Below are 13,771 nucleotides of genomic sequence, written 5' to 3'. Positions count from 1 at the left end.
AATGGGAGGGCATTCCACAGGGTGGGTGCCACTACCAAGACCGCTCTCTGCCTGGTTCCCTGTACCTTTGCTTCTCGCAGTGAGGGAACCGCCAGAAGGCCCTCAGTGCTGGACCTCAGTGTCCGGGTAGAACAATGGGGGTGGAGATGCTCCTTCAGGTATACTGGGCCAAGGCCATTTAGGGCTTTAAAGGTCAGCACCAACACTTAGAATTGTGCTCAGAAACATACTGGGAGCCAACGTCGGCCTTTCAGGACTGGTATTATGTGGTCACATGTAAGATAGCAGAACACAATCCTGAAGCAGGGTTTAGAAATTTTTTCTTTAAGAGCAAGATGAAACCTTGAATTAGACTTGGACTGAAGAGCCATTCAAACAGAGGGCTATTCTCTGACTGGCTTCCATGGCCACCCTGCATGCAACCAAGGCGGCCCTTGGGCACTTTTGCTTTGTGGATATGTAACATGAGCTAGTATGGTATTTTATTTTTTATTTTTATTTTTGCCTTAAAGTCTGCAGGACATGAGTACAAATACATTTCTATCAGCCACTCTAAAATGCAGTGCAATGGAAAGGTGGAAAGTCATGCCTCAAGATGAAGTAAATTTTCTGTTCTGAGTACAATAGGTCTGATGGAAACAGGACGGTGTAATTCACAAGGACATTCTGCTAATGGATGCTATTGCCATTGCCCCACAATGTAAAATAACTGGTGATGAGCCAAAGGTGGGATTGGTTTTTAAAACTAATTTCCATGTCCCTTGCAATAGAACGATTCTTTTCTCAGACTTTTTTTGGTGTTAAAATCTTCACACAAGCTTCATTAAAGGAAGCAAGAGTGTACCATATTATTGACAATGCCAAAGTAGCTGCACTGATATTCCTCGTCCTCCTGCTGAGGTCAGGATTGTTCCCTAAAAATGTTTTTGGCCATTTACCTCTCCACACTTCTGTTTGTACTAAACTATTTTTGATGGGTCATTTATTGACCTTTTATTTTAAATGCTCCTGTTAAAGATTTCCCATATGGTAAATGTGCCTTTTTCTTCAAGTTGCAAAAGAAATGAATACATCAGGCACCTTTTCAAATTAGCTCCCTTCCATTAAACTGCACCCCCCCTTTAAAAAAAGAAGTCCTTTTACTCTTGTGTGTTAAATTTATGTGGCTAGTCCATAAACAGTTTCTAATTAGACACATGTGCATTCAAATGTGGACTTGTGTGTTATAAACCGACACTGAAGTGTATAAGAAACTGTCAGTCAGATCAAAAGTCAATCCAAAATCATCCCATTTGCAGAGCTGAGATGCTGTCACAGTTAGTTAGCCCTAAATGTTTAAAACATCAACCAAAACTTTTATTCTAATTGAGCATGAGTTGAAAGGCTGAACACTTTGATGTCTTTGCTTTTATCATTTGTATATAGCTTAGAACTGCAGACTTTACCCCCCTGGAAATAGTAGACATTGCTTCTTACTGGAAAATATACAGGTAGGTCAATCTGTATTTGTGAGGCTAGTTTATAGTTCTCAGCAATGTATATAATTACTTACAACACACAAGGGCTTGCAAAAAGAAAGGAAACCCATTTTTCTCTTTGTTATTTAACATTGTTTTCTTCCTATTAATGGACCCCATGAAACAGAAATACATCTTCTCAGAATATTGTCTAGAATTGATTCCTGACTTTAGTATAGCTAAATCTCCATGAGGTCCCCCCAATAAGAAATGAAACTCAGATGTATTTTATTATTCAGTTGTTTAACTATGAAAACTTTCTAAAACTTACAGAAAATGTATTTCTGTGTTAAAACAACAGACCCTAAGTACATGAATATTAGTTGCATTTTAGGACATGAATTGAGAGTGATTAAAAGGGGGGTGGGATGCAAAAAAAGGTGCCAATGGAGAAAGGGTAGGTTATAAATGAATGAATGAATATTTATCTGGATAAATCTTTATCTCCCCACTTCTTCCTGCTCCTTGGCTGATGAGTGAGAGGGTATGTATTGGCCTATTTAAGATTAGGCAGTGGTCTAGAAACAGCCTGGGGAGCTGAAATTGCATACATCTGAACAAGAAATAGAGGTGGGGAGAAATGCACTTTTCTTAGAGAGACTTTGCATACTGACTAGAAAATGTGCACATTGCCCAGAATTGTAGATGATGAAGCCCAGATATACATATTCCCCAAAGCCTTTGGGGGTTACGCATAATGGCCAGAGAATGTACAGAATTCAACCAAGATAAGCACATTCCCCAAGGCTTGTTATGGTTATGCATATTGACTGGGTAATGTCCCCAATTCCCTCTTCAAGGATCATGTGTTCATTCTCCTGGTAAATGTGCACAATAGCTGATTATTATGCACATTAACTGCTCAACTTACATTCCTCTTAACATATATATGTACAGGAACCTTACAATTTGCTTTGAATTTCACTTTATATTAAATTTTGGTAGCAAGTTTAGCTATTTCTTTCTTTCTTTCTTTCTTTCTTTCTTTCTTTCTTTCTTTCTTTCTTTCACATTCTACCATCCTAGCCTGCACTATCCAATATGTTTTCAAACTCCTTGGTACCACAGCTTGAAAACAGCACTTGTCTTGGGCACATATCCCATCTGAGAAACTGTAGGTCCAAGTCTATGGACCGGTTTGTAAACAGGTGCCCCCTTTTCAATACCTCTGAGAGAATGTGGAATCACTCATTCCTTTGTGATCCAGATGGGATGAACTATTGTCAGGTGTGTGTGTGTACGTGCATGTGTGTGTGTGTGTGGCTGCTGTAATTTGCATGGTTGCAAATTGCATGGTTGCCTGATGGCAACAGTTCAGAAAGGATCTGAAAGTGGTCAAGACTGCATTGGTCAAGTGTCCACCCGCTACATGGACTTGCTGGTTCATGCTGTCAGTGTATTCACATCATCATATCCAGATGGCAAGCCTCCCCTCTCTTTTTCCTAGATACAGTGAGGATTGCCAGCCATATGAACTTGCCTGAAACAGTATTGAATTCATAACCTAAACTCAGAGCTAACACCCATGACAAAAGAATAAGCCTGTATTTCCTCCTGTCTCACCCTTAGCTGGAAGGTGCTGAGACAAAAAGCCTTTTCATATCTACATAATCAATTGTCTTCCCTTGCCGGAAAATACGTCTTCAAGATTGCTGTCTGGGCAGGGGCATAAGAAGACAGCTTGACACTCTGTGCATGCCAGTGAAGATACTAGCTCTGAATCTGAGCACCGGTTGAACTGAGAAAATCCACAGAGCCTGTAGGTATCCGGCCGTGATTTTAGCTATTATTTTTCTCTTTTATGGTGTTACCTTTTAAACTGCGTTTGAGATCTTTGTTGTAGACTAGTACCCTGTGGCACTGGCCTGGCGTTGAGAGACATCAGTGAGATACAGCACATAAAAGCGTACCCTATAAGTGTGACGAATGGCAATTACAAGGCTGGGTTGCAGCTAACTTGTGAATGATCGGGTGAATTGGGGGAAAAAGGCCGGTGCACCCCGCCTGTTAGGAGCAGTATAAGAATGTGGGCTGTGCCAGGTTGTGTGCCACAGGCGGGCACCTTGCTGAGAACACAGGGAAAGCATACGACCCCTTATTAACATGCCCAGCATCTCAACTAGCTCTTTATCAAACAAATCAGGAGCATCAGAAATCGGCCACGCCATTAATAAGAATGCAGCTGATGTGCAGAGGAGCAGAGTGTAGCTTTTGAATTGTGTAACGGGGTGGGGTGGGGTGGAGAATGCAAAAGCTGTGTCTTGGTGTCCCAGAAATACAACTGCTGCGATTAAAATATAAAGGGTTGCAATGCACTGCCTTCAAGGCAAAGAAACTAACTAGGTATTGCTGTTTGCCTTGATGGAGGAGAATAGTAAGGGGCTGCAAATCCCTCTTTATCTGGGACAAACACAGGACTGGCACACTTACTTTTACTAGGGTTGCTCGCTGAGCCTGTTTTGCTGCTGATACTTTACCAATACAGTGGTACCTCGGGTTAAGTACTTAATTCGTTCCGGAGGTCTGTTCTTAACCTGAAACTGTTCTTAACCTGAAGCACCACTTTAGCTAATGGGCAGTGGCGTAGCGTGGGTTGTCAGCACCCGGGGCAAGGCAAGTAATTTGCGCCCCCTAACCCGTGGATTTGCGCCCCCTAACCCGTGGATTTGCGCCCCCTAACCCGTGGATTTGCCCTAACCCCAGATGTTGCGCCCGGTGCGGCCCACCCCCCCTGCACCCCCCACGCTACGCCACTGCTAATGGGGCCTCCTGCTGCCACCACGCTGCCGGAGCACGATTTCTGTTCTCATCCTGAAGCAGAGTTCTTAACCTGAAGCACTATTTCTGGGTTAGCGGAGTCTGTAACCTGAAGCGTATGTAACCCGAGGTACCACTGTATTTATATTTTATTTGAGGAATTTATATACTGCTTAATCATTAGCCTTTCTAAGTTATTGAGAGAACAGCTACTGTTTATATGCTATTGCTACCATTAGCACATCTGTAGCACCAATATAGCTACAGCAGTGACTGAGTTGTAATCCAGGAAAATCCCTGTTCATTGCTTGTCTATGCAGGGAACTTGCTAGAGGTCTTAGGGAAGCCAGTGACTCAAAGCATCAGTTCCCCGTGAGCAATGTGGACTTTCTTACAAGGCTGTTGTAAGAATTACTCAGGAAACGTATCTGAAGTATATGCAGCTTGAACATGCAGCTTGAGACCAGTATTCCTAAAAAGTTTGCCTACCCCCTACATACCCAACTGGTGACTGATGATGATGTTGATGGATTCAGGTGCTCAAGTCATTCTTAAAACGACAACAAAGCTGAGAGCTTCAGTGATGGTGCTAGTCCTGCCCCAGAAATGCCCCTGGTGCCACTAGAAATCGTGCGTCTGGCAAAGATGCCATTCATGTAGACTTTGGCTTGGCTTTGTCATCTGTCATGTAGCTCTTTGCATTTTACCCTATTAAGAGAAAGTGGAGTGTTTTCAGACTTTTGCCACAGTTCAACATATGTAATTAAATAATGGAGTTACAGGTTTTTTAAAAAATGTATACATTTAATTAGTCTCCTTTTGAAAATTCTTCATAATTGCTGATGATGTTTCTCCCGTCTAGAAGTGGTATGCTATTGGGGGACGGCAGCAAGGGAGAGGATGTTAGGAAACCTTATCAGGTCAAATGTGTGGTAGTGCTTTTATTGTCACGGTTTCTGCAATAACAGTGGCAATCCTTAACTAAAAGACCATAATGATAAATTTTGAGGCCCCTGAATATTCAGAATAGCATAAGAAGGCACAAAGGCCACACATTAACTCATATGTAGATCCACTGTGCATTGCTTTAAACTTATGCATGAGAAAATAGTACAAAAGATACATTTTTGTTTTCTGGGGGGGTTCTTTTGTGGGGAGGGGACATGAATTCTGTGAAAGTAACAATAGAGCAAATGGGATTCCCCTCTGGTGGCTGTTCCGAATTTTTTATTTTCTTATCTTGCCTATGGATATGAACAGAACAACCCTTAAAATTACTTTCTCATAACTGTGTAGTGAGTGTGAGCCATAAGTCACTTAAGCCTTAACACCCATAATTAATTATATCAATATGAATTTAATATATTGGGCTATTTCAGTTGTCATCCATGGAATGGATACCCTAAGTTAAATTCATGGTACAGCATCTGCTTTGCATGCAAAAGATTCCAGGTTCAATCCCTGGCATCTCCAGGTAGGCCTGAGAGTGACACTCATCTGAGAATCCTGGAGAGTCAATGCCAGTTCTCTTTGGTCCTTCTGAGCTAGTTGCCTGAGATGGAATAGGGCAACTCCCTATGTTTCTGTGTTACCTATCATCTCTGGAAAGACAAGGCTTAGAACGGTTTCAAGAATAAAGCAACCTTTAACAATACTAGTGAAGCTTTAGAAGTCTCCCACCCAGAGCTTCAGAGTGGCCAACAACAGCTGCTAGTTATGAGAGAGGTCGGTACAACTCAACCCTGCTCTGTTTCATAAGCTGCAGGAGTTTAACGGGCGGCAGTTCACACCCACTTGACCCATTTGGCCTGCAACAACTTGAGGCAGGAGATAAATGTCACAGCCAGCCCCACAAGGCCTCATGGGCCTTGTAAAGCTTTGGTTTCACTCTAGATTGACAGGTATGAGTGCTAACATGCAAACATTAAACAGGCTGATGTATGCATGCCCATCTTTTGCACCTTAAAATGAACAGGAAAAATAAAACCATTTTTACCTTTGAAGCATTAACTATGCATACAACTTCCAGTCAGAAAAGCGGTTACAGATGTCCAAACAGCCTATCAGTACCTAAATTAACAATCTGGTTTTATAGACTTTTTCTAGATCATTTAGAAGAAGTTCCTGATTGGATGATCTGTTTAATAGTGGAAAACACAACCTTGGAAGGTGGTGGACTTTCCTTCATTAGATATTTTGAAGGAGAGGCTGCATGGCCACCTCTCAGGAATGCTGTAGATGTGGATCTCCTACACTAGTAGTTGGTTGGCCCAGATTGCCTTTGAGGTGCCTTCCAGCTCTTATGAATCTTATAACCTAATTCTATGCACACGTTTCCGCCCCTACACAATTCAAATACCTATTGAACATAACTGAGTAAATCTCCTGTGTATTATGTCAAGAATAATATTATGTGTTTTTTAAGCAATTTTCAAGGCTTTGGAAGGCTTTGTACAAAACTGGAAGAACATAAAAGAATTTGTAAGACAAAATTAAGCATTCTTTAGAAATCCCACAATGTAAATTCAGGTGAACAAAAATAAATGTGAAGTAACATTTGAAACTAGTGTTCCAACCAGCTAAGTAACGAAAGGGCTTCCATGTGTGCATTGATGAGGCGTGTGATTGCCCCATTGAAACTCACCATGTTCAGTTTAAGGTTTGTATGGAGCCCTCCATGTATACAATTGCATATAGACTCTGTCAGTGTGACTGAGGAATCTACAAAAGGCATTCTCTCCAATCACTCATTTGGAGTCTATTGAAGCCTTCCTAACCCAGTGCCCTCTAGATGTTGTTGAACTACAACTCCCATCAGCCCCAGCCAACATGGCTCATCAGGGATGACTGGAGTTGTATTGCAGGAACAACTGGAGACATGAGACTGGGGATGGAAGGTCTACTGGCCAACACTTGCAGGGCTCCATGCTGACCTTCAACATCTGACTGATGCTTGGAGATAGAGCCTCCTGCTATTGCCACACTTCTTTCAAACTTACACATGTTCAATGAATGCCTGATTTTGAAACAGAAAAAAAGCTAGAGGCTGAGAAATCTGCATATAAAGTTAAAGTTATAGAGTCCATGACTTTACTTAGCTGATTTCTGGAAGCGATCCTCTCTGCCTTCAGTTGGCAAAAGAAGTCACACTCAGCATTGATCCATGGAAATCGGGCAAAGATCTGCAAAGTATGATTTTTTTAAAAAATCACTTATGAAGGACAGAGCTCTTTATATAGAGCTGCTTTAAAAATTGTTCTAACAATGAGTTTTTGACTTAAACATGAACAAAGGTGGCAGAGAAGTGAAATAGTTGGGCTTCTTGGTTTAGTAGTTATTGGGGAGAAAAGAAGCAAAGAGTGATGCAGGAAAGAGGAAAGAAATAGGTGACATTTGAGGGTGCCTAGGTTCAAGCATGTCCAAGGAAATGTGTCTGTTTGCCACTAGACGCCCAGTGCAATGTGATGCACGCTTAATCAGAAGATGCCTCACTGTGTTCAATAGAGTTCACACTCCATGGGCATAGAATTGTCACTTTATTTCACAACAGTAGGAACTCTGCTCTTACTTTTTTGTTTCTGTGTAGCTTTTTCTTTCAGCGAATATCCTTTTAAAGACATGACCTTGTTTTCCTGGGCTAAAATAAATATGTGAGTAACTGAGGACGCTGGCAATATTTCTTTCATTTGCCTTGCCATTAAGTGTAAAGGTATGCCTGACCGCTAACCTGACATGTCCCTGTCACTTGAGCACTCTGGGTTCTTTCCTCTTCTTAATGGACATTCTTTCACAGGCTTCTGTGGCCTACCTGAGTACAATATTTTAAATTTTAATTCGCTTTACATTTAGGCCAGTCATAAATACCATTTAGGTACCCAGTATTCTGTTCTGTACAATCCCTAAGGTGGTGCTTTTATTTTAATGAAGCCATTTTGGAATGTAAGAGAGAGAGAAAAAAATCATCTTTGATTGAATATATTTGTCAGTTTTATCCCCAACTGGTATTTTCATGTGGAAAATGCTCACCCTTTTTCAAAAACTGAGGAAGAGTGAGTGCTTCAAGAACCTGGATTAAAAGTTTTCCTTGATATTCCGCTTTCAACTCTATCTGAATAAATGGCCTTTCAAATGAATTTTGAATTATATGATTGTTGAACATGGCCAAAAGAGGGTTATAAAATAAAAACATGCATTGGAACCGTTCGATGTTCCTTGTAGAACAACCATGAGATATCACTGAAGTGAAATAAAATGCAGAAAGCTATAGAAGACTGAAGTTGAAATGGAGGGAGAGGGAGAGAGAGAGAGCATGAGAATGAACAAAAGGTCTAGGTTTTCCTTTTTTGCTTTCACTGAGGGAATCACATTTTGTGTTGTTGGTTCATGAGATGTATACTTTCAAGGACTTTCTTTATTTTTGTGATTTTAAGTCACTTTAAACTGTTTTTAAAATTTGTGTTTCAGTTGTTGTAACTTGCCCTGGAACTTTAAGCATAAGAAATGAAGGAGGAGGACGAGAAGAAAGGGGGAGGAGGAGGAGGAGGAGGAGGAGAAGGAGGAAGAAGAAGAAGAAGAAGAAGAAGAAGAAGAAGAAGAAGAAGATACTCACTTGTAGTGAGAAAGTAGGACCTGATTTTTTGATGATTCAAACAAATCTACAGTCCATCAGCTTTATTGTCTAATATGATCACAACAGTAGACCAAAGATATTTAGTGTCACCTGGTGTCATGCAACATGTTGCGTTGGGGTTTTTATAAGGAAGTAAACGAGTTATGGGTGCTAGCTGAATATACATCAATGCAAGTGAGCAAGATGAGCAAGAGGCTCATTATCCCCCCTAGTGTGGCCATGTTTCATACTTTACAGAGGACAGGTTTCATTGGCTATATGAAAGTGTCCTTTATTTGAAAGGTTGAAAGTTCCAAGCCCAGTTTAAAGATAAAGAACCCTAAAAGGGAGAACTGAATTTGCCCATCAAGTGTTCACACCTGGATACCAGAACAAGCAGGCACACAGGTTATATGGTCACATCTTCCCCACTCTGTATTGTACTTCTATTTAAATTATATATCTATATCTATCTATCTATAGATAGAGATAGAGATAGATATATAGATATATGATATATGTATAAATGGGAATTTAGAAATAAATCCACACAGGCACATTTCAATGTTTTCTTCTGCCCTCTTCTTTGTTGATTCATTTCATCCTTTTTTTCGGTCATGCATAAATGGCCACCTGTTTCCATCCAGTGATTGACATGGATTGCATTTTTTCCCCCAGTTCCTAATTTTACTTATTGTGGTTATTGTAAGCCCAGTGATTAATGTGAATGAAGCATCATGCTGGAACTCATATTTCGCTGGGAGGCCATCTTGGTATGTTCCTGCCCAGTTGTGCTATTGTTTCCACCATTTTCAAGCTCCCAATAGCCAAGTAGCCAGAGGGATGTAACTATAGAGGTTGTTGGCTTGAACCAAAACTAAGACTTTTCCATGCTAGCTGCTTTCACCCCACCTAAAAAGATGATGCTTTGATCATGAAACCATGTACCCAGCCAGGCTGAGCCAACACAGTGCCATCCAGATGTTATTAGACTACAACTCCCATCATCATAGACCACTGGTCTTGGTGGCAGGAGCTGATGAGAATCATAACCCAATCACATATCCAGATCACCATGTTGGCTAATCCTGGCGCAGAAACTAAAGAGCATTTTTCAATTTTCATTTTTCTGTATCCCCCTCTATGGAAAATATACGTCAGAATCCCAAGGCTTGTGATACCTATAAATATGAAGGCAATTATGAAAATATATTGTTTTTGTTCTGGGAGAAGACCTGAGTGCCATAATAGGGGTCACTGTTTTGGTAATCAGGTGCGTGATACATCTGTCAGATGTGGGATGTAGAAGCAGAAATGAGGAATTTATTAACCATCTACAAATGATTAGATATTGGTAATCTGATTCTTTTGACAAATCCACACTACCTTTCTTATTAGGGTTGCCAACTCTCCTTCCTTCTCCTTCTCCTTCTCCTTCTCTCCTGGTTTTCACTTATTTCCTTCCCTCTTTCCATTCCCCCAGGCTCCATAGATTTACAGTTGAATATTAAGCTAGCTGTAGCATGTCTTGGATGTAAGCAAGGCTGCTGGGAAAGGATTTATGAAGGCACATTGCTTCTTCCTTAGCCTCTTGAAGCTGATGTCATGAGAACAAAATTCAGTGATTGTACGGCAAACATATGGCTAGGTGGTAAGTGAAAACAAACACATCTATTTCTCCAGCCTAGAAGAACTAACTTGTTTGGCATCTTTCAATGTATACATATGGTCCTATGATCATTTATGTAAATAGAGAGCAGCATAGGAAGTTGGAAAAGTGGAAGTGGCTGGAGTAACGACAAAGAAATAAGCTATTTGAACCACACAGGGCCAGCAAAAGACTTCATGGTGCCCTTAGCATGGTGCCACCATTGCCCCCCATTACCCCCACACTTCCATTGTCCCATAGGATTTTTTTTCTTCATTGCCATCAACACCACACAATGCCCTCTAACAGCATTTTGGCAGTAACACTTCTGAATGCACACCAAACTTGACCTGTTTCTGGGGTGGCCAAAGCCACCCACTGTCTTAATTTACCCAAAATGCAATGTTCTAGTGTGCATATCTTTTCATAGATCTTCAAGCTCAGTTTTATAGATTTTAGAGAGTGATAGGGTGGGGCAAAGCGTCTTGTGTAAATTAAGATGGCTTTCCTCATGTGTGTGTTAACTTTGCACTGAAAAGGCGCCTGAAAAAATGCAACTGAAATAGTACTAGTGGAACTAGAAAGCCCTTTGTGTAATGGCACAACAACTGGGTGAAGATTTATAAGTAGGCTTGGACAGAATGTAGTACCAAAGCATATATTCCTTGATTTATACAGATTCCCTGCGGTTATGACTCCTTCCTACTTAGTGTCAATAAACCCTTTCAGCCACAAAGTTTATGTTCTTAGCTGAATGAAACGAATCACCTAGAAAAAATATTTTCACCTGCAGAACCTTCTAATTCTGAAGGTCGACGAGAGGGACAGGGGTTAAGAGGTATACTGTATTCATGATAAGATGCCATTCAGGGTATGGTTGCTATTTGCTGTGTTGAATTACACACAGAGGGTACTTGGAAATAGTGATGCAACATGTTGGAGGGCCTCTACTGTGCAGTCATTCCAAGGTGTGCATCCATCACTGCATTTCTTCAGGGTAGATTTAGAGCCAGCGAGGCAGGTGTGGGGCTTTATTTATTGTGACAAGGGTGATGAAGCATTCTTGCCTGAGTGGGTGAAGGTAGCCAGCATGCTAGAAGACACACAAAAAGAGAATGACATGTATTGTGAGGCTGTGAAATCTCAGTCACTTATTTCAAACGGATCCCAGTTTTGTATATTAGATATTAAAGGAGAAACTTCTATGGTATTTCCTCCCTTCATTGTTTTTAATGAACTCTTTTTTTCTCTTTTGGTTGTCTAATTATATTATGGTCTCTGAGACAAAGTCTCTAATCTTGCTAGTATGTCAGCATCCTGTGTAGAATGATATTTCTGCTGTGGAGTTGTTCTCAAGAAAAGAGTAGTTCTTCCTCAGTTTTTCTATTCAGATAATTGAAATTCCCTGCGGCCGGTGTTCTAGGCTTTACTTATCTCTATAAACATTTCCTGATCCTGCCCTGAAGGCATATCACAGTCTTCTAAGATCAGGTTTTTGTTATCATTTCTATTTCCCATTCAGCCCAAACTATCTCTGTCTATGGAATGTAAGTTGCATATATCAATTCTCCCCCCTCAATATATGTAATTCCTTCAATCAATTTATCCATACTGCCATCCTCACCGTTTCCTGTTGAGTCTATCTTGTTATAAAACCATGTCTTTTGTTCCTGATCTGAGTCTCTCGATTAAGCTAATGAAAGAAGAGTTACTTTTGTATTTTTAAAACTCATCCAGAGGCAAGTTAGCAACCAGCAAGCCTTTTTCCTCTAAACTTCTGAATCTTCTATTGGACATTTAACTACTATAGGCTACAGTCCTATCCACATTCACCTGGGAAGTAAGTTCCACTGGATTACTTTTGCGTAGCCATGAATAGGACTGCACTGTTAAAGTCTACTGTAGATTTATAAAACTGCCTTAACCTTTGTTGCTGTTAAGACACTATTAAGCAATGTACATGACAAACTGTGCACAGCTACTTTCTATGTCAGCTCTCGTAGCTCTGATAATATTGGATAGAGTGAATATGAGTGATACCATGGTCTGATCTGTAAATATTTAGACCTAGTGTGAGTCACAAGAGTACCAGCAGGTAGCCTGTTGGGTCTTCCATGTTGGAATCTGAATACAAGCAATTGTCCATTCTCTAACTGGCTCATCAGAGACCATGTTAATGAAGACAACATAATATTTCTAGCTCATTGTCTAATGTCTTGTTCAATTTGGTTTGATTGAGGTTTCAGATGATAAAACAGAAATCAATCAATAGCTGTTTTGGAAACCAAGTTTTTATACTTTATTTTACGAAGGTTGCACTGAATGTTGTGCCTTTCAGACTGTGCAAAATGTATAAGTTCTTGGAATATTCCTCGCCCCCCCCCGCCCTCAAAATTGGGTCTTATACAACGCAATGACGAGGCTTCTATTGTGCAACAGGCTTATCATTTTTATTTTTATTTTACTCCCCTGCTCAACAGGAGAAATTAAGTTAGTGAAGCGTTTCCTTGCATGCAGATAAAATTATGGCAAATGCTTTCTTTTATTAATTCCCATGTGCTATACCAGGAACTCAGTTTGGCTTATAGTCATGCAAAGCAATGGGACAAAAGGCAGAGGTTTCTCCAAGAAACCTATAGCCAGCATCTTAGACTACTTAGTTTGTGCAATACTATTACGTCCCAACTCAAGGCAGATGCACACCATGCATTTAACATACATCCAACACACATTTGAAGAATACGACTCACCGCTAAGAATCCTAGGAACTGTAGTTTCCCATCAATTACAATTCCCAGCAAGCTTGGCAAACTACAGTTTCCAGCAGGGGTGCCAAGGTAAGCCCTGCCCTGCATAATCAATCACATGACACAGTGCACACACACCATTTGAATGAGAATGCCCATAAACTTTGTGGGGCCCCAGCCCCCCTCAAATATTTTATTGTGTGAGCTGAAGCCCCCACAACCCCTAGGAGTTAGCTCCTATGGTTCTTCTTTAGGGGAAGTCACATGCTTTTAAAAAAGTCTTGGGTGTGTTTTGAATGTATGGTGTGGCTCTCAGTCAACTAAGCTGGAAGCCTCAGGTACTGAGCTAAGTATCTATTTGCTGGATCAGAATGCTCAAAATATAGAGACAGATATAGGCTCACTTGTAACTTTGGGGCAAACTGCTTTCAGGAGCAGCCTAGGTGATACTGAGCCCTTTGCGGAACCAGGCAGCATGACAGAAGCTGCAATT

The 13,771-nt window shown here is 40.8% G+C and overlaps 1 long non-coding RNA gene across 1 annotated transcript in view; it reads right to left on the bottom strand.

The window, feature by feature from the left end:
- The window catches only part of LOC310746225, a 28,873-nt gene extending 21,902 nt beyond the window's left edge, over nt 1-6,971 (bottom strand). The window contains exons 1-2 of the long non-coding RNA XR_014540520.1: nt 6,919-6,971; nt 4,775-4,982 (exon numbers count right to left, since the gene is read on the bottom strand). This is a non-coding gene — a long non-coding RNA (uncharacterized lncRNA). The remainder of the gene's footprint in view (nt 1-4,774; nt 4,983-6,918) is intronic.
- Nucleotides 6,972-13,771: the final 6,800 nt, after the last annotated feature.

Source organism: Podarcis filfolensis (assembly GCF_964270895.1).
Source record: "Podarcis filfolensis genome assembly, chromosome: 1".
Lineage (NCBI taxonomy): Eukaryota > Metazoa > Chordata > Lepidosauria > Squamata > Lacertidae > Podarcis > Podarcis filfolensis.
Note: the sequence above shows the minus strand (reverse complement) of the source record. Positions and strands in the feature narration are given on the sequence as shown.